Source organism: Varroa destructor, unplaced genomic scaffold (assembly GCF_002443255.2).
Source record: "Varroa destructor unplaced genomic scaffold, Vdes_3.0 BEIS01000003.1, whole genome shotgun sequence".
In the NCBI taxonomy this organism is placed as follows: domain Eukaryota; kingdom Metazoa; phylum Arthropoda; class Arachnida; order Mesostigmata; family Varroidae; genus Varroa; species Varroa destructor.
The window spans coordinates 26,279,085-26,299,472 of NW_019211456.1; the positions used below are offsets into that span (position 1 = coordinate 26,279,085).

Below are 20,388 nucleotides of genomic sequence, written 5' to 3' on the forward strand. Positions count from 1 at the left end.
ATGAATGAACAGAAGCGACGAAATTGTGTGTACACCAACGAAAGTAAATGCGTCCGCCGACGTCATGACCAGTCGTCGTCGTCGTCGAGCCGATTCAGCCGACGTCAATCGTTTGAACGTGTAGCCTCACGCCAGTATGATATTGTCGCTAGTCTGAAGCGATGATATGAACCGGCGATCCCACCCCACGTCATTGGCTCTTGCAAGCTAGTGCTTGTTGGTAAACAAAAGGACGTCTCTGATTGCTAGCTGCATCGTGGCTGAACAAGCGACAAGACACAGGCAACGACTAGCGGCCAGTCGACAAAAGCGGACGCTCGCAAGGCTCCTGACTGTCAGCGTCTTTCCCAACCTCATTGTTACGTTTCGCTGTTATGTACGCGATGTTTTAATGATAATGGAGAACTGAGAGAGACGCAAACGGTCGGAGGTAGGGCCGAGAGTGAACACGTCCGCGCAACAGACCAAACAAGCGATAACGAGAAGTGGGGGACTGGAGTCAAAAGTTCGACCGCTCTAACGCCTTAGCAGCGGGTAGCGTGTGAACTATGTCATTGAACTAGTTATTATTGGTCGACTACCATAGTTGCCATTTTTGGACCGATGAAAAGAACCACTTTCATTGGTCCTGACAATTACCGCAACTGTTGACATAGTTGTCATTATCAATAGCAGCAGCAGCAGCAGCATCAGGCCACGGAGAGCAATATAAATGCAATCATACCGTAGTAAAAGCTGTAGTTGTGACAAGAAGTTTATAATGAGAATCGTGTAGAAACTATCGAATTTTTTTCTATCCGAGCAGTACGTTATTGTTATTTGATAAATGCAAGTATTCAATGCTCTCCTTATGTTAGTATTGGCTAATTAAAATAAGCGGGAATGAGGTATGTTTAAATTTGCAGTTTTACAGTCACGTCAATATGAACAGCTGGAAACGTAAATAGGTACGTCTAAGTTGCATGTCCTGGACCGGCTGAATCAGCAAGTATAAAGGTAATAAATAGCTAAGATACGAGAAGCTGTTCCATGAACTGCATGACCTATTATTTCCCCCTAGAACCCCAAGCGACTCCGTCCGAAGTTGACAAACGGGTTTTGTGTCGAATAACACAGAAGCTAGCAAATTATGCATGGATAAAAGGTTTACGATGCATGATCAATTTCACTATAGCTAATTTCTTTCCTGAAAATAGTTGAAAAATCAGAGAAGTACATAGCACACAGATGAAGCAGCACATTTTCCAGTAGAAGAATCCAACCTATGTAGGGTGTCACGCGTAATAACCTGCCTGCTGATCATAGTTCACTAGTTCCCAGAAGATGGCCGGCCATGCCAAATCCATATGTGTGCCATGTCCTGGCACAGTTTCTATTAACGGAACTTCCTGTGCCCCGTGTTGCCTAACTACATTTAAGGGAAGGGTTGAATAGGCATCGCGCCAGTGAGGTGCGTCTGATCGAAACAGTGGTAAGCGTTTCTAAGATTAATGGTGGTAAACTGCAGATTAACTTCAACCTTATCGATAAAAGAAACCATCTGTCTGTCCGTGCCACGCTCCACTTATCATTGCTATTGTGGTTTTGAAATACTGTAACCGTGTACTGAAGGCCATAGACAGGAAACTAGGTCGAAATCACTGCATCCATTGGCAAAAATCAGAAAATTGTTGACTATTACGTCGCAACTCTTGCTCCATATAATAGGAAATTTTTCAAGCTAGAGTATTTAAAGCTGTATTGTTGTGTATTTCTGCACTATCATATTTTCACTGCTGACGGATTTCTTTTCTTTTCTTTTTTTTTTTTTTTTTTTTTAACTAGGTTTAAGGGTTATTATCGACGGAATTTAACTAGCATTCGTGGTTTTCGTCATCGTTGCCGTATTTCTAACAAATTATTCGATCGTTTAAAGTAGACATAGATTTGATGGGAGTAGAAATAGGATTTCATAAATTAGATTCGCTGAACTAACGTTACATAAAACGTGCACGCACAGTGATGCGGCGGCCTTTTCTACGAGAATGAAGGCATAAGGCCTATAAGCATAGCTATCGTTTTGTTCGTCTCTTAAATGTGAATTGGACTATCTCAAGGCGAGCTGAAACAGAAATATAATCGTATCTAGTAACAGCCAGGACTCTGGAGTGCCTTTGCCGGCCTGCAGCAGTCTTCGTAGGAATCATGGCTGCTAAACGAACAACAGGCTTTACGCGACCCTATACTTTTAGGCAAATCTGTTTCATCAGTTCGTTGATTATTAGATTAAGCCGAACTCGCCTCCCTCGTTACTAGTGTTCCTATCGCACACTCACCCGTGGAGGGGCCCAGTCTATCCCATGTATACATACGCTATCTAGCAATAGATTTCAGCTGAAAACTGGATGATACCGCGGCCGATCAAACAGCTCCAGAAGGACTAATTCTGTTCGCGTAATCCGCATAGCAGTAAGTAATGCCTCTTCTTAGTTGAATCACTCATTTTCGTGATCGCTGCCAGTTTCCAATAACCAGAAAAAAAAAACAGGAGCCTGAACGGTGATGGCTTATCCCGTGGCAGTATTCAGCAAAGTTCAGCGTGATTTGTCTCGTTCGTGAAGAAGCTTACGGCAGCGCTATTTTAATGGAGCTAATTATACGATTATAGTAAGTTTATAGTGAGTAAATAGGCCGAAACAGCAGGCCAAATACTACAACTTGTTTGGTTACGAATTAGGTAAGACTTGACACTGGTAAGTGGAAATTACCGTTCATTACCGTTCGTTGAAGTCTGAGCGAAAGCGAAAGCTTTGTAAATCTGACGATATGTTACTTCGAAAAAGTAATTAGAACAGTTAATAATGTAGCCGAAATCTAGGCCAAAGGAACGGATGGCGTATATAGATGTCAACTATGCAGCAGCCAAAAGCATTTGCTAACATTTATGTTCCAATGTGGTTTGGCACCAGGATGATATTTATTGCGTAAATACGAAGACGATCATCTGCTAAAAAGAAGAAAATTCTTCAAAGAGCAGCGTAAAAAAGCTTTTTAGAAAAAAGGAATAAGTTGGAACCGAATCATTGAACACAACACGCTGAAAATGCACAGACTATGCCAAACTGCGAGGTCTCTATTATCTTTGCCAATTTTCAAGTTAATCTACTTCTTTAACCTGATATTTGTGTTTACTGTCGTTCTGCCACGACTGATTTCGGCTTTCACTTGACGCTGTCACCACGATATTGGGACATTGATACCATGTAGGACGAGGGGGACCCTTTGTCATCATTACTACCATGACGCCCCTTCGAGTTTGCAGCCGTCTGCTGTTACTCGTCAATGGCGGCAACGCACGCCGTGCTTCTCCCACTCGAAACCATACGAATAACCATATGCTGCCATCAGTACTGCTTCAGCTGTCGCTGATGTTGATACGATTGTTGTTGTTGTTGTTCATCTTACCCGCCCCTGCAACATAGGCTCTGTTTTTTGTCCATGGAGCTTTTCCTCTCCGGATCGAGATAGGACAGGCCAGGGAAAAATATCGAAGCGAACATTCTAGCTCGCTCTGCCTTAGTTCGCGTGGTGATTTCTTGTTAGCTTCCCGTTCTCGGCTAATTTCGGTGTCGACAGCAGATTCAGTCTACGACTAGAGACAAACGGAGAAGGAGAGCGGGATACGAATCACGAGATTTTCGTTGCCTTCGTGCCATTCAGAGGAAAGGGAGAAGCTGTGAATGGTGCGACTATATAGAATATGGTGCTGAGACTGCTGCTTATCGTAGTGGTTAGGGTCGATATCCTCTACTGCGAGTGTCGACACTACAAGCATCTGCAAACGATTGCGGAGGCGAAGATCGATTTCTCTGAGAGGCAAATCAAGGATATAAGTATGACATCTGAGTGTCTATCCGTATGTCTGCGTTTCTATATGAATCTCATTGGAAGGAGGTTAACACGTGCCTAAACTATTAAATTCCATATAGTACTAAATAATAATATGTACGTTATCTGACGATGACTACAACTCCCGAGCACTTATTGCTGCCTTTCCAAAAGTTATTAAAATTACTTGTAGTTGTTAAAATTTGGCATGAGTTCTTGTTTTTTTCTTTTGTCACGAAGATATCCGCTGAACGACGCGATTTTCATTTGTTGTTGGCTATCCTAGATCTAACATCGCTTTTATGAAGAAATAATATGAATGATATATGAACAGTATCTTCCAGGCACACCAGACGACTATCGCATTAGTGACCGTTTTTTTTTCAAAAATTTATTAAAGACCATACATCATTAGGAATCTTGAGAACAATGTAGTCAGTTTACAACTGGGGAAACTTCTTGCGTCAATTCGTTTTAAGGGAGTTGGGAGAGAAAAGCATATAATGCAGTACTAATAATAATCAATAATTAGTCAGTAATTTATTATTTGCAATATATCGCATATAGATATTAAATGGTGGAATAATTAGCGTCCTTAATAATAGTGCTGCTTGCTTATTTATTCGTAAAGTCACTATAAGCCAAAATAGAACGATTCTACTTAATTATTAAGGGGCTAAATACAATATCGAACCGCGCAGGTGGCCGTCTTCAGGCGTATAGAGTCATTTCCCATAAATATAGCTTAGATATTTCTCACATAATCTAAGTCTGAGCTAGCTATGGCCTTGATATTACCTGAGATAGGCTTTTTCTGGGTACTGATTCACCTATCGGTACTGTGGACATTAGTGCGTGGAATATTCTGGCCCCGCACGCCGGCGCTAATAACACATGAAAATTACATGTGGCCCGACAACGCTTACCGCTGACTGGATAGTTCTAAATAACGTGCACTGCTTATAAACCTTTATTTCATAGCCCATGTATAACGTGAAATAACATATCTCACTAATTGACGAAATTAAATCGTTTGCTTTAGGTATGTCAACATTAACTGAAGCTATTTATTTGAAAACGGCTGGTGGTTCGCGTTATTATTACGCTACTCCACCAGGGCGCCCTGGAGGCGTAAAAAATTTCAAATTAAGGGATCACTAACTAAATCTCAAGATAGCTTTGTAATGTGATGTTAGGAGTGAAGAAAAATTATTTTAAAAAAAGTAATCTGAGTTACAACAAACGGTTCTCCTTTACCTTTTGCTCGCGGTTCCACCTAAACGCATAAATCGAGCTTGAGGTGGGTACTCCCGATTTTGCCTTCGGATAATGTGGGCTTTGTCAAAGTACACCTCAACTGCTGCGAATAAAATCTTCACTAGCACAACTAGCGAGTACTTCTTTTCTGTCCGCCTCCTTCAGCCCCTTGAGACTATTGGAAATCTTCCAGCATGCGCAACGTAAATACCTCAATACCTGAAAGTGATACTGAAACGTTTTTCCGTTACACAGCTATGATCAGTCCTCTTTAATGTTCTCGTCGTTTAGATTTTTTTTTCAATTGTTTTTTCTTTTTCACCTGCCTTCGTAGCAGGTATTGCTGTATTATTGGTCAGTGTATTTATAACCAATTATAAATCAACAACGGCTCCGTACACGGCGATCGATGTATGTATGGACTGTTGTCCTTTGTTGATCTTTGCTACTTGACAACATCTGACCGAGTCCTTTACAGCCAGCGACCCAACAGCCGGTTCACGGTCATCAATGCCACCGTCGCTGTCGTACTTAGCAAGCTTCGTTAACAATAGCATAGACGTCACGCTACGGCCGCATGAATTCTGCCAACAATTCTTGAATCGTGCTAATGACAATGGACGAGTACAATAGCCACGCATCGCTAAGCTACGCGTGTCCTTTCGAGTGCGTCCGTCGTATCAGTTATCCTTAGGTACCCCGCTCCTGCTGCCTGTTAGGTGTATCAGACCTAAATGACACATGTATTGCTGCGCTGCTAGCGGTAGTAGGCTGTAACTACTGCTATAGAGAGACCATGTTGTCGGCAACGGAAGGTTACAGTTCTCGCTTGAATTGTTCATAAACCTGCCAGAGCTTGCAGAGTTCTATAGCACATTTGGACGATAGAATATCGACAACAACGGTAAGAAAAGTCGGGTAAATATTTAGCAGTTTGCTGAGAAGAAGAGTCTGCGGTAGGAGGTAGGAGGCTTACGAGGTAGTTGCAAATAATATGTCCACATACACTTGATTATTTGCAGGTAAAGATTAGCACAAAGAAAGGGTATTTTCCGCATGCATAGATTCCTGATGTAGGACCAACTTTTTTGGAGCTCATAGAACGAGAATTTGTACGATACGAGCACACTTTGGAATGTTTTTATGAATTGAACTATGTAGCCTATACTAAATATAAGCCTTAGATTTAAGTGGTTTACTACGCTCGTTGAATTTCTCATGTCGACTTACCAATGTCCTTCATAAGTTTTTACACAAAAGCTAATTCGAGTCATTAACAGAGCTTAGAAAGTCGTATGGCGCGTTTACCATAATTAACGGTCAAACACAACAGTTATCCAGGCAAGTTCTGAGCAATCTTGGGCATCTCGTTGCCACTTAAAGGTAGCATTTTAGGCACCGTATATACAGTTTTGTAGCATAGTAAAAACAGTTATACATATATATGTATATTACGGGTTTTAAAGACAAAATCGATTACTGCGATGGCAAGTGAGAACTGAAAAGTGTTATTGATGTAAGGTTATTGGGTAAGCCGTGACCTCCGCCTATGCCACACCCACGATAGCTAGGAACAGGCTTACGTGTAGATTGCTTTGTTATAACTCTCTCATCTTGTTAAACTTCTAAGATCAAAAAAAAAAGTAAATCGCAGCGCTATCATGCTACTGACGTACTGGAACGCAAAAACGTTGACGCAAAACCGTATTTGAGATGGTGCTTTTCGCAAGATGACGCCGATAGCGCCGAAAACGACAAGTACATGAACTGTGGATTTTGTTTACGTTACTTTATGTTGTGCGTTATTGAAATAATTCCTTGCGCTATTGAAAGCATGCTGTATTAAGTATGTTAAAATTGCTTTGTAATATCAATGGTTTTTAACAAGGATGTAACTCTATTTCGCAGCGCTCACTTTAACGAATAACCACAATGACTGGTAGTGGGTGATGACAGCCACCAGGTTCGAAATTTAATAGTTACTTGAAGTCCAGTAACTTCCTTCACTCTTGTTTTTGTTGACGGTTTATCATAAAATGACTCGTAGAACCGGTAGATAGAGAGTCCGTCACAGGTCACGGCCATATGATGACCATTCATCTTGTCGATATTTCAGGCTGCGCATCTTTCAGCGGCTAATATGTTTCATGACCTCTTATCCTAGCACTGTTTCAATTCAGGGCTCTACATAAGTCTATCGTATCACATATTCGACGGCCGAAACAAACATTCAGATTAACTCTCTCTCTCTCTCTCTCTCTCTCTCTCTCTCTCTCTCTCTCTCTCTCTCTCTCTCTCTACAATATTTTAACAACGCTTGTCGTTGAAACTGTCTATTTCCACGAGTACAGCGATTTCACAGTCTTGCCGACCTGGAGGTGGCTTTTGAAGCAGGAAGTTTCGACATCTTGTTATACCGCTTTTGAAAAATAACGACTGTGGAATTGACTTTGCCACGTGTGCTCTAGGAGTGCATTAATATGCAACACTTGTCAGGATAGTGACTCATCGTGTGCATACATCATTGATGGCTTCTTTTCTATATGGCAGATAAGCACCACTGTATCAACGGATACGGTCGAAGATGTTTTTCTTTCGATCTAAACTTGCGGTCGCTGCAATGGAAATTGTAAATGTACAATAATTATGTATTGCCTAATCTCTTGCTGATTCCGGCTCGTCCGATTTGTCCTGAACTCCGGATCTTGTACCTGTTTTGAGATTTCATCAAATGGTCTGCTACTCTATGTGACAATTCGTGTAAGCGAACTAATTAAGGAGCTCGAACGGACAACACTGAGTAACGCAGCAATTGGAACAGCGAGCTGATGCAAATGATCGATAAGGTCTATCGGGCCTATGAATGGGTTGCATCCCAACGCCGGATGTTTTTAATACAGACCTGCGCCTGTAAATAGGGATGTCGAGACCCGAGTGGCGGTTGTTGTCGTTTTGCCAGACGGGGTATGCCATTTGCAAAGTAACGAAAAGCTTTCGTTAAAAAAAGCTATCGTCGTTAGTGTACTTGACTAAAGCATTCGTGGACGAAAAAGCATGACTGCAATAATAATTAATATTTAAACATTTTTTTACAAAAGTTTAATAATATTCGTTCTTAAGTTTGCAAAATTACGTCACTGGATCGTCATTGAAGAACAGCGCACTAACAAAGAATCGTCAACAGATCGCTAAGTTATCAGCGAAAAAAAAAACAATTGGAAGTGACGTCAGGGTTTGTCTACCTGAAAGGTGGCAAGGTTACATAACGTGTAAGTGAACTAAGTTGATATATTTAAAGAAATGTCTATATCATCTACTCGAAATAGTTTTTCTAACGAACAATCATCTATTCTTTTCTATTTCTACCTATAAGTGAGGGTTTCATCGCACGTTTTACATGGTTCAGTTACGTAGAGTTTTCCTATTTTAGATGATTGTTACATTTATCAATCAGCACTAGCATACGAGCTCCAATATGTCAAAGCTCTGTGAATGCTGATAACACCTGCTGCTTTGTCCGGTTGTAAAGACGTTGGCAAATTGCGCCTGTCGCTTCGAGTTAAAAAGCTTATCTCCATTGTCCTTGACAGTTAGACATCCTTCGATGTTTTCGAAGACTATTGCGTTTATTTACTATGCCACGACGATCCGTTTCGATAGTTTAACTAAGTGAGACACAACGTCCTAGTTATTAAGTGCCTCATTTCAGATCGAATTGTTGTAGGATACACGTATCGGTACGGAAGTTGACAATCTGGCAAGAGTAGTCTTTCGGAAAGAGGAACCACTGTTTTGACACGCTGTTGAGTTGAAAGCCACCGATATCAGAAATCGTTGTTGAAGCATCTGTGTCGATAGCGTAATGAATAATAATAGCGTAACACTACAACCGTCATCCACCTGTTTTCTGACGCTATGAAGTCACAGGCCCGAACGAGCTTCACTGGCTAAGCTTCGATGATGACGACCAGCAACTGCGGCATAGACCTTAATAGAATAGCCTGAAGAACATGCACAGTTAGGCCTAGACAGTGGGCCAGTTAATTTGCTGGAGCTGCTACAAGATGTCCGGATGGATCAGCAGAATGATTCAGATGGAGATGACTGAGCTTAGGCAATATAAATAACCACATACATATGTTACGTTAGTCGTTCCTTTAATTGTCAAAATATGAACATTATTGCACTGTATATATAAACCGATAAAATCGATAAATCGATTGCTGTCTGGGGGTACTGTTCTGCAACAAACAGCCAGCTTCATAGCTAATGTTAACTATTTATACGCGTTTTTTTTTCTTCTACTCTCATACAGGTTGTGCTTAATTTTACTGCATGACGGATGTCATTGCAGAGAAATTGTATATATATATATATATATGCATATGAGTTCACCTACATGCTTCGTTTCATACAGGCAGTCATGGGTAGACTGTTTCGACAAGAGTGATGTCGATCTAACGACCCTGGTTTTGTGGGTGTAGAGATGGTATTTGATAACCAACGAATTGGATCGTTCATTAATTGTTTGAGATTCCGTTATGAGATTCTCTATTAATAGGTATATACGTGTGTATTTACCTCGCTAGTACTAGTCGTTCCTTCAGCATTATTAGACCGCAAGCTTCGAGGATCGCTCTGACGCTATCAGATGTGATATCAACCCTAAATAGTAATAACTTTAGCCATATTTTTATTGTTCTATAGGAACATAGAGGGCAAGGTAAGGTTAGGCTTGCCGTGTGAAAACATGTATATCTAGAGATAAAAAAAAAAAGCGCAGTTTTTATTAGACAGGAAAGCATGTTACCAGTTGATACGGATCCTACCTTAACCCAGAACCTCGTTCTTTTTTTTTTACAACAGTAAGCTTAGCGGCTTTTAATTGTATGTTTCAGTCTTTACCCAGCGTATGTCTACCTTTGCCTTAGCCTTGTAATGTTATATTACTGATCTGCCTAAATACATAACGCTGGACACGTGCGTTATTACACGATACGTACATTTAATTCACGATCGCGATCGAACTTAACATATGTTTGTTCTGCTCCACAACTAATCCATACTGACGTTGTTTTTACATTAAAATAGAAGTTAGACAACACTTCTAAAACAATACAACTAAGATTCGTTGATTACATACTTTCAAAGCAGTGCCAGAGGCCATCGAAGTTTTGCACGTACATACGCTGACGAAAGAGCTTCTTCGGAACAAACGAACATGGGTGATATCGTTTGAGTCAAATTTATAACGTTATTAGCGATTACCCTTGTGTTCTAATCACACGTGCATAATAGTGATAATGAACTATTACCAAAACTTGTTAAACATATTCTAGGCATTTTGGTACTAGTTTAAGTCTACTGTTTCCGACAGTAAACAAATTATGATTGGAGCCTTTGTCGATCTGTAAATGGCTATGAAATAACTACATTGGAATTATACAGGACACGTGGCCTTCCTTCAAGTTAAACCGAACAAGGCTAGGGCTTTTGCGAACTGCATTTGGAGAAACACTATTATATCATTGTACTGTACTCTAATTAATGATTTATAATTACAAAGTACCAAGTGAAATAGTCGCTACTTTTCCAGCACAAAAAACCGCAAAGTAGCAAAAAATGACGCGAGAATTATTTCGTTTACTAAGCTTGCCTGTCGGACGGTTGTTGCCTTCAGTTTTTGGACCGTGTAAATTAATTTACAACTATACAGCAGTCGTTGCTGATTCCAATTTTTCCCGATGGCCTCTTCGAACAGGTCGTAACTGTTCTTCCACAGTGGTAACTTCTCGCTCTATTCCCTAGAACTTAACGGTTCCTCTTATGTTTCTGAAGGTGTTCATTGTACATAAGGACAAAATCTGTTCCAGGAAGTGCTAAGTTGAGGCGGCGACCAGCGTTCTTTAGGCCGTTTTAGCATGCACAATTGCGTCCCTGTTGCTACAGTTACAGCATCATTTCAGCGGCTGGGAACGACGCTTAGACTAAGCACCGGCTCGATGCTGACATTCAAAAACAACGTTCGTATGATTATTGTGCAATTCGCTTGATGGACGGGTAACTTCACCTTATTGTGTTGGTGAGAGGAAGTTGACATTGAAAATACGGTAGTTCGAGGTTCAAGTGATTTCAGTGCAAGAGAAGTTATTTGGATTGACAGTATTTTTTAGTGCATTCAACGATGCTGGTACCCCATTTTTATAAGGGGTTGCCATAATGTTTTCTATTTGCTACAGATCACATAGACAATTTATAGCTAGTGTTTCTCCGTTTCCAGTTTCTTAAAGCGCTTCAACTACTTACCAATGTTGCAAGCAATGGATCGAGCTTCGTCAATCTGACCGGCAGCACCCCACTGCACCTCAATAATTAACGCTCTTTTTGCTTGCGTCGCCAATATGTGACTGTGTACTTATTTGGTGTTAGCAATTTTATTCTACGAATTATCTCACCTCGTATCAACGACAAAATAGGAACAACCAGTACAAATCTACCGGGCGCTTCCTTCGGATGTCGGCGTTGTCACGAGCGCAGCTCTAACCGTGCATGACCTTTTCAACCATTAATCGAAGTGACCAAAGCAACGAGTTTAACCCGAAGCCATCTTTTATTTTGTCATACCACAGTGCACAAGTCCAAGCTCTACAGAGCCTCTATTTTTGATGGCAATGTAATTCGTTAAAGGTAACTACCTTTCATCTTCGCTAAAGGCAATTTAATCTTTCATAAATATTTCTTTAATCTTGCCTGTTGTCATTTGTGCTTGTTGAAATCGACCCTGAAAGGCGCCGCTCTATCAATGAGCTTCTGTGACTATTCGTTTGTCTCTAACTGACAGCGTTGGACTAAGGGGCCCTGGAGGCGCAGCGAGAGGCCGAATTACGCCAAGTCCGGCGCATCCGTCAATATTTAAGTCGCAAAGCGAACGAACAAACGCATCACGAATCTTACCAAACAGTTGCCGGTGAAAATTTCTTGCCATTACAACCAAAGCTTCTTTCCCGTTTTTCCCCAACTTAATTGGATCTTTTCGTCTGCACAAGCTATCTTGCGCTCCGAAGGAAATGATGGCTCTGCGAGACGCATACATACTGCTGCTAACGATGCTGATGCTGATTGCATTGATGAAGATGGTGATGATCAGAAGCTTAGAAGTTATGCGAAATAAATGACGGAGCTCCACGTAGAGTTTCGCACCGAGCCATGATCGTTAGAGGTCTGAATATGACATCGCAGGAGAGGAAGCCAAGCGCTCCGAAAAAGCTTTTTTTTTTCGCTTTTCACGTATCTGTCTGTGCGAAGTCTAGGAGTCGCAACGCCATCGAGAGGAGTTAATAGAAATCAGTTACAGAGTCAGCTATATAGCATTGTACCGTGTATCACTGGAGCCAAAAAGCCGTAGCAGCTTCGGCCGTCTCGGCTATCATCTCTCTCTTAACCGTATAGCCATCCGCAGGGAAATCTTTCTTGAAAAGGACTGTGGTAGAGGGTCATAGAAAGACACGCACACGCACACAAAGTCACACACGCGCATGTGCGCAGACATACAGAAGTTAGTTAGAAACAGGGCCGAAGGGTGACGAAGATATCGGCGACAGAAACAACAACAAGCAGTATATTACTGCCACTTCTGATACTATGTATGTGGCTCCGAAGCGTGAGGAAGTCTTCGCACGAAATTATCGCTGGCGTTGCTCACCGCTGTGACTATTCCATCGCTGCGGCTGTTCCAATCGTATTTGCTAGATATCGACGGGCCTCGCCAACGGTTGATCCTTAGACTGACTGGCGCCTTACGTTAGAGCTTCGACGAAGCTGTTGAGCTTATTTGCCCTGCCGAAGCTAGCTTGCCGTATCTCTGCCCCAACCCCGCTGGCTTCGTCGGCTTCTTTGCTTCTTCGTCGTGCTTTTTCTGAAGCTTCTTCTTTTTCCGCGTCCTTTTCCCGGTCCTAACGCTGTTGCTTCAACTGGTATTTGTCTGTCTTTGTCGTAGCAGTGCGATAGCGGCGACGCCAGTGCCGATGATATATATGTAAGGTCTATGAATCTTCTGGGTGTCTGCTTGTGTGTACTGGCATTCCTAAGGGTTCGGCGACCGCCGTGGTGGAGGCAATGACTGGCCTTCACCGCGATGCTACTGCTATTGCTGCTGCGCTGTTCGGCTTGGTGTCGCATCGCGTCGACCTCCTTCCTATTCGAGCGTCCACGCTATGGACTGACGTGTCTAGATAGAATAGAAGCCACGTCACAAATCGCCGAAGCCGCTGCGGCAACTTCCATTGCTATGTTCTGCTTCATTGCTTGAAGACGCTGAGCGAGAGATAAGCACACACAGAAAACTTTGCTGGCAGAAACAAAGAACCAGGCAGCGCCTACTCGTAGCGATGAAACCAACAACTGGTAGTTGTTTGATGGATACCTGCCTATCAATTGACGATGTTAAGTTGACTGCACCGACCGTAATCTCCCTCTAGCACGACTTGGGCCTACTCGAACTGTGCGCCGGCCCAGTCCGTCATATATATATATATTCAGTGAAGGAACGATGTCCACTGCACAACTACGTGATATAAATGAACGCAAAAACGGTACTGCAAATTAAACAGGACCGTATTTTCATTAAAATTCAACTCAGTCCGTAGTACGAATGTCTTGATAGCTTTTAGGAAATAGCTCCACACGAGCCGTATTTGTACTTGTGAATAATCTACGGGCGGATTTGCTTTCCTGCGGATTTAGAAGTTATGGGAGTAAGAATATCTGCGTTGTGTCAATATAATTATCTTTACTGAAAATTTAAGGCTGTTACTAAGAAGTTAGCTTTTTTCCGCAACAGTAGACAACTGCCATTAAGTGAGTCTCTTAGCGATACGCGTAGTCGGGATGCCTGATGCTTGATTCTAGGTCAAACAGGAGAGTAATTGGTTGATGCTATAACTTCAAGACTAGTCTTAACTTTTCCGTTTGTGGATTATTTTTCGTAATATTGTGACTCATTGTTAATGTCTGGTAATAATACAAACATAAAAAAATAGCCGACGAACGCTTGTGATAGATATTTTCCAAGAATTCATCAACAAATCATAGAAAAGTATTATTCACGCATGTTAACGCTTTACGCGTCGGGACAACGCGTATTGATGAAACTCAGTCAAGGACCGTCAATATCACTATTATCGACATTTTCATCAGCCAACAACTATAGTACTCCTGTACTGCACGAATAACAGCGTTAAGAATTAAGGACACGTTGGATTTTAACATATACTTGGTTCTTTACGGTATATTTCCCCTTTTGTCTCTGAGGCGAACTTGTAACTTCACTCACCTTTCGTAGAAGGCGAGAACTTCAATTCATCAGATCTACTACTACGTACTAGCTGGTTATTGTAGAGAGCTCCCGTCTAGCCTAGCAGCGGCCATTAAAGCTCTTTCCTTCAGGAAGCAGATTTCTTCCCGGTGGCGATGTTGGGCTAGATTTGATGACGCTGCCATTATTGCCTGTGCCTTGACAGTTGCCGGCGTCTCTGTTGCATCTAGCCAAGTAATCAGCCGAAGCAGTTCCACGCGGAGGCGACTGGATATTCGGACAAATAGCGCAGATAGCATTTCTATGAGAGCCATCCATTTTTTTGGGCTGAACGTAAAGTAGTAGTCTCTGCAAAGAGTAGCAAGTGGTGTTGCTGCCACTTGTCTGCTAGCCCGCTCTATAGAATATTATATTACTATACATAAAGCAACTTCGTCTGCTTCGAGGCTACTGCTGCTTCGATGATTGTTATCATCGTTAATGCCATCACCGTTTTTCATTGAAGTGCGTGCACAAACACCACACCTTCATTGCTTGTGTGTGTGTGCGTTTCAGGTAACGGTGGCACAATCCGACACCGAGGGTAAATATACTAATATATATATATATAAGTGAACTAATATTGCCAACTATGTACCCCTCTGGTGGAAGGTGGATGCCACATGGCAGACAACAGCGTCAATTTTCGGCAGCCGCTTAGTCCTTTTTCTATCGCTGCCGCTGAGTCTAATTATGACGCTGCAGACAACAACAGACCGTCCACATATATGAGCAGACACATACAGATATAAATATGTATTCGATGCATATACATACGGACGAATGACTGGACAAACAGGCCCCCACCAGCCAGCCAGTCAGCGACGCAGTGGAATCTAGACGAAAAAAGTAGGAACTTGGAAGAGGCAGTGGCTTGCCAACAATGAAAGAATGTACATTCTACTCGCGTACTATCAATGATTCTAGTGGGAGGAACAGGGAAAAATGGTAGAATGCAGGATCGATCGTTCATTAGATGGACGTGAGAACAAGCAGATGGAGAAAAGAAACATTCTGTCGCAAAGGGAGACAAATCTACGAGATAGATAGGTAAACTGTCACAAGTGATTACGGGTTCCTCTGTGCCTTCATGTATATGTCCGTGTGTGCCTGCGCGTCTTTCTGTGAGCGACCAGCTTTATAGAGATAAGTTTTCTGCGCTAGACGAGTGGGCGTGCCACTGGTGTTAAAGGCACCTTGTCGCCGCTGCTAGCGGTACGAGTTAAAGTGTGACGAAGACCGATGTCGACGAAGACGACAATGATGATTATGATTATGAGACCGGAGCGCGCTTGGTAATGCCGGCGACGTCAGTAGTGACAAAAGCAACAACAATAACGTCATTGAAGGAGATGAAAAAAGATCCTGCGAGCTACAGCCACAATGTGCACGAACGCCATAGAGGTGGCAGTAGCAGCAGTCGCAGCAGCAATGGCGGTCACGTCTGGCAGAAGCGTTTTACAGGGTGGAGTGACAGAACGAAGAAAGTGTTGCCAGAAGAAGGGACCGGACGTCGCGCTTTGCAAAGGAACGTAAACATGAACGTTCCGGGTCAGCGGATATTAATGGTAATCCGATAGTCAGCAAAAGCACGTAACGTAGAGCAGCCGCTGCTGCCGCAGCTGTAGTAGTCCATGAACAACGGCGGAACCTGCCGGTCTGTGCGAATCCCACTATCCTGAAATCCTACTGTTATAAATATTGCACACGAACGAGCATGCGCCACACAAATAGAAAGGTTAAAGTAATGCTGCGTTCCGGTGTGTTCTCGTCTCTTCTGTTACCCTTCGGTTAGTCCGTGTTTGCCAAATAGCAGAGCGAACGCACGCTATGAAGTTTCAGAAACAGTTTATATATATATATATATATATAAAGGTGTTGAATGAGTAGGAGTGCGTGGAAAAAAGCAATATCGCAATTCGTCATGGGCTAGCGCTACTGTTAAGTACATTGTAGTCATTAAACTTCAAAATATAGCGACTGCCAACGAAATTTACTGAAAGAGCAGGAACTAACCTACATAGTAAAAGCTTTGAACATAATAAAACGAATAACGTAATTTACAACATTTTCAGTAAAAAATGAAAAGAAAATTAAAAAAGCTGCGTTACGTAGAGCGTAACTGTAGTACACTTATTATAGTTAGCTAATAAACGACAGATTGCGAAGACAGCTTATCTTCTAGCAATCATCAACGTAAACAACGCGCTTCTATGCCTATCGATCAATTATCGTGAAGACAGTTGAATGGATAAGCGGCCAGAGTTAGCACCTCTGAGTACATACATATTTTTTGAAAATGGTAATGAAGTAAGTTAATCGGTCACATTAGAACACAAGGAGATACGTTTAAATGACATGAGCACGGCGGTGGCTCTCCTAAGGAGGATCTAGCCTTTGCACTCTCAAGCAGAAGCCACGCCAGATAATGGTTGAGACCATGATGGCGGACTAAGGTCTGTGTGTTCATCGGTTAGTGGCGTTTCTTCAGTGCAGCGATGCAGCCGCGTGAACTGAACTCCCCGGCCGCGCACAGTCGGGATTCACGAGAAGCCCATCGGTGTCCCAACACACTGGCCCGGGGCGCTACCGCGGTCAAGTACTAGCGGGCTCAGCATCTATGGTACATTGCACGAACGCCGGCATTGCTCACCGTAAACATCATCTCATCACATTCTGGATAAAGAAGAAGCTTTCTGCTTTTTCGCGGTTATGCTGCGGACAAGACGAGGCAGCTGAGAAAGGGGTCAGGTAGACGCAGACGGATAAACAGCAGACGACGGCGACGAAAGTGCAAAAGACGAAACAGTGCCGATCTATCGGTCGGCTAGCAGTAGATGAACCTGTTTCGCCAGTTTGATGTGTTGTTAGACCTTTCGCTGCTGTCACTGTTGTTGTTGTTGTTATTTCTGCCGAAATGATCCAATGCTACCCGTTGCAGAACGACTATGGGGCAATGATCTTCGATAGCCCGTACCTATGCTTCGTGATGCGCACAGATAGACATAGACATCGTGAAGGCCACGGCTTGCGGCGCTGTGTGCTTAATGAAACTTACGGAACATTTAGTCGATAAATCTTATGTATGGTTTGTTTGGAAGAACCAAACGAAACAAGACCAACGAAAAACTGGCCGATCTATAGGTAATTCAAGTGTTTGAATAGATGTTATATTGTAGGTGACCAAAGTGCCTGTTGGTGCACAGATATTATTAGATGCGGTACTTACACTATGCTTCTTTACAAAAAACCGCTCAGTCAACGCTAACCATCAGCAAAAATAAAATTCCAGTTATTCGTTTGTAAGTTATATAGAATAGGGTGCACTAGGAAGGCAGTTTAATTTTTCACTGTAGTATTAGGATAAGACCGATCTATTAACGTAAGCTATGAAAATAAAGAACTGACAAAATAGCTCGGGTAAGATAGGACATAAAACGTATGCGAACTTTCATTGTCGTGGAACTTGGCTCCATCATCTATAATCAGTCGTTTCATAACTTACCGGTAGCCTTCGAGCGTTGGATATTCATAGCCTCAAACAAAACGTTCCATACAATTATTTAGTATCTGTGAGATCGATATTGAAGTAGGCAGTGTTTTCTACCTTGTGATACACGGCGACAAGTGATACGGGGCAATCATGTTAGGCCGATAATTTCGAGCTTAGGATTGAAATCGCGGGGCGAACGGCCAATTCGAAACGCGGATTCTGCTACAATCCGCAACTTCGGTCGGTTGCTTGCGCAGTTGGGCACAGCAGTATAGCGATAGCATCATTCACCCAATAATATCATAAATTTATCAAAAAGCCTTGGTATTACATCAGCAGACACACATAACAACGCCCGATTCAGAACGTCCAGAAGCTAGGCCAACTACAATAGAAGCAGCGGCAACGGTAACTTCATTGGGCGATGCAGAGCTTCACACTTACTGTATTTGGAAAGAAGACAACTGTTTAGCATTGCTTGCTTCAGCTTTACTCATCCGATAGTTGAACCAGCAACCTTTCGGGTGACGACCAATAGAGCTGTTAGTAAAGAACAAATTTCAGTTGAAATTGTACGAGTACCAACGCTGCTGGTGAGGAGGTTATATCACAACGAGTAGAATAAGGATTATGATCATTTGGTCACTTGATCTTGTCACACAATCGGTTGGCGCCTTTGCGGACTGACAGCGTCGCATTTGTCATTCATCGGTACGACGCCGTCTGGACGTCGTTAGAGGGGAATAAAACTGGGGAAAACGAAACAAAGGGATACAGGGCGAGGAGTCGCTAGCAAAGCGAGGGAAAAGGCAAGCCTAGTGCGAAACTGCGATGGAACGCTGAACTACGTATTGGCATCACACGACTGACAATGTGTAGTATTCGGGGATTCATAATGATGATTATGGTAGCAGTTATGATGATGACTGTGATTATAACGATGACGACAATGATAAAATGTTACCGCGCACGAGACGGGTCGAACAGCAGGGCAAGGGGCGCCTTGCCTTCAACGGTCTCTGGACACAGTCTCTTAACGCCAATGTTAAATCAAATAGATGTTGAGGACAACATTTTACCTTGGCTTCCGATTAAATACGCATAAAAATAATCTAGTCCATGAAAAGTTCTCTATTTTTCGTTTTACGTCGACACTGAACTGAGCTGTACAAGCACTTCACTTCTTCAAACAACCTTCGTTGCCGAAATTCCACCCCATCGATTGCGAAGTGTCACTTAAGCACCACGGCATCCTTACCGCTCTCACTGTAAAGTCAGGGATATGGATTATCTAATAGTTTATATTCAATGTAACTGAGCATCCCTTGATTTTGTGCCAAAAAGGACCTGATTTAAAGGGGAACATTCGTTTAGAGTACAACTTCCTTCTTCATCGAGAAGCCTTTGATACAGTAGTAGCAATAACGTCAACGACGACCACGCATCGTCAAACGAATAAAAAGATACTATCGATGGGAGTATTATAAATGTGTGAGAGATTTGCTATAGTTAATCGGCGCATCCCTTTAGGTTGACTTGTAATAAGAAGAAAGCTATTCAGGTGTTGACTGTGTTATGTATTTTCGAATGTCTGCAAAGCGTAGCGGAAAATCTCTCTTTCGAAATGTTTTTCTGCCGTTGTCTCCACGTTTTCTGACAGGCTCAGAGCGGAGCTCAAAGAACATGATGATGATGTCACTGTGGCCATTTGGGCAACGAATTGCAAAAAGAACGAAAAATCAACAACGCTACTGTGCTGCGAGATATAGTACGAACTCGTTACTGCGTGCTACTGGAGTCACCCTCAATGCTGAGGCCATTGGCATTTGTTATTATTATTACCATTGTAGCTGCTGGGTAAAAGGAGATAGCTAAGGGAATCAATGGGTTTGACGGTTACTGCGGCGATAGTTCCGGCGGTGGCCCCAGACGATTGCCAATGACGCTTATGCTGGCGCCACTGTCGTAGCGTGGTCTTCGTTTTCTTTTTCGTCTTCATCATCGTTGTCGTCGCCGTCCACGATGTGCCGTGTTTCCTCTCGTCTGGCTGTCTGTAGCTGTCGGTAACTGTTGCTGCAGTAGCCTCTGCCACGATGAACGAAGGGTTAACGACTTCTCAATGATATCTGCGACTGGCGTCACTTCGACGACGTTGCCGTCCAATGGTCTGCTGTAGTCTGGGCTGATCTGCAGTTCTGTCATGTTCTGCGTTGCTAGAGTACGCCAGTAATGGCCGCCACAGCAGCGAAAAAATACGTGATGGACGAACTGAGAGCGATTGGTTGAGCCTTCCAAGAAGCGTCCATTGTCTAGCTAGTCATATAACAGCATCGGTAGTAATAATAAGCACGACTATAGAATCCGTCTAATTGATATCGAAGTGGGCAATGCTATCGATGCGATAGTGAGGTCAGGAGCG

The 20,388-nt window shown here is 42.7% G+C and overlaps 1 protein-coding gene and 1 long non-coding RNA gene across 3 annotated transcripts in view; one reads left to right on the forward strand and one right to left on the reverse strand.

Annotated features, from left to right (window-relative positions):
* LOC111246918 (uncharacterized) overlaps positions 1 to 20,388 on the forward strand; it is a 61,710-nt gene that overhangs the window by 9,674 nt on the left and 31,648 nt on the right. The gene's annotated exons all lie outside the window — the stretch shown is intronic.
* Positions 1,784 to 18,814, reverse strand: LOC147756732 (uncharacterized). Its single transcript, XR_015323091.1, has 2 exons — positions 14,456 to 18,814; positions 1,784 to 13,718 (listed from the first exon to the last, which is right to left on the reverse strand). It is a non-coding gene; the product is annotated as an uncharacterized LOC147756732 (long non-coding RNA).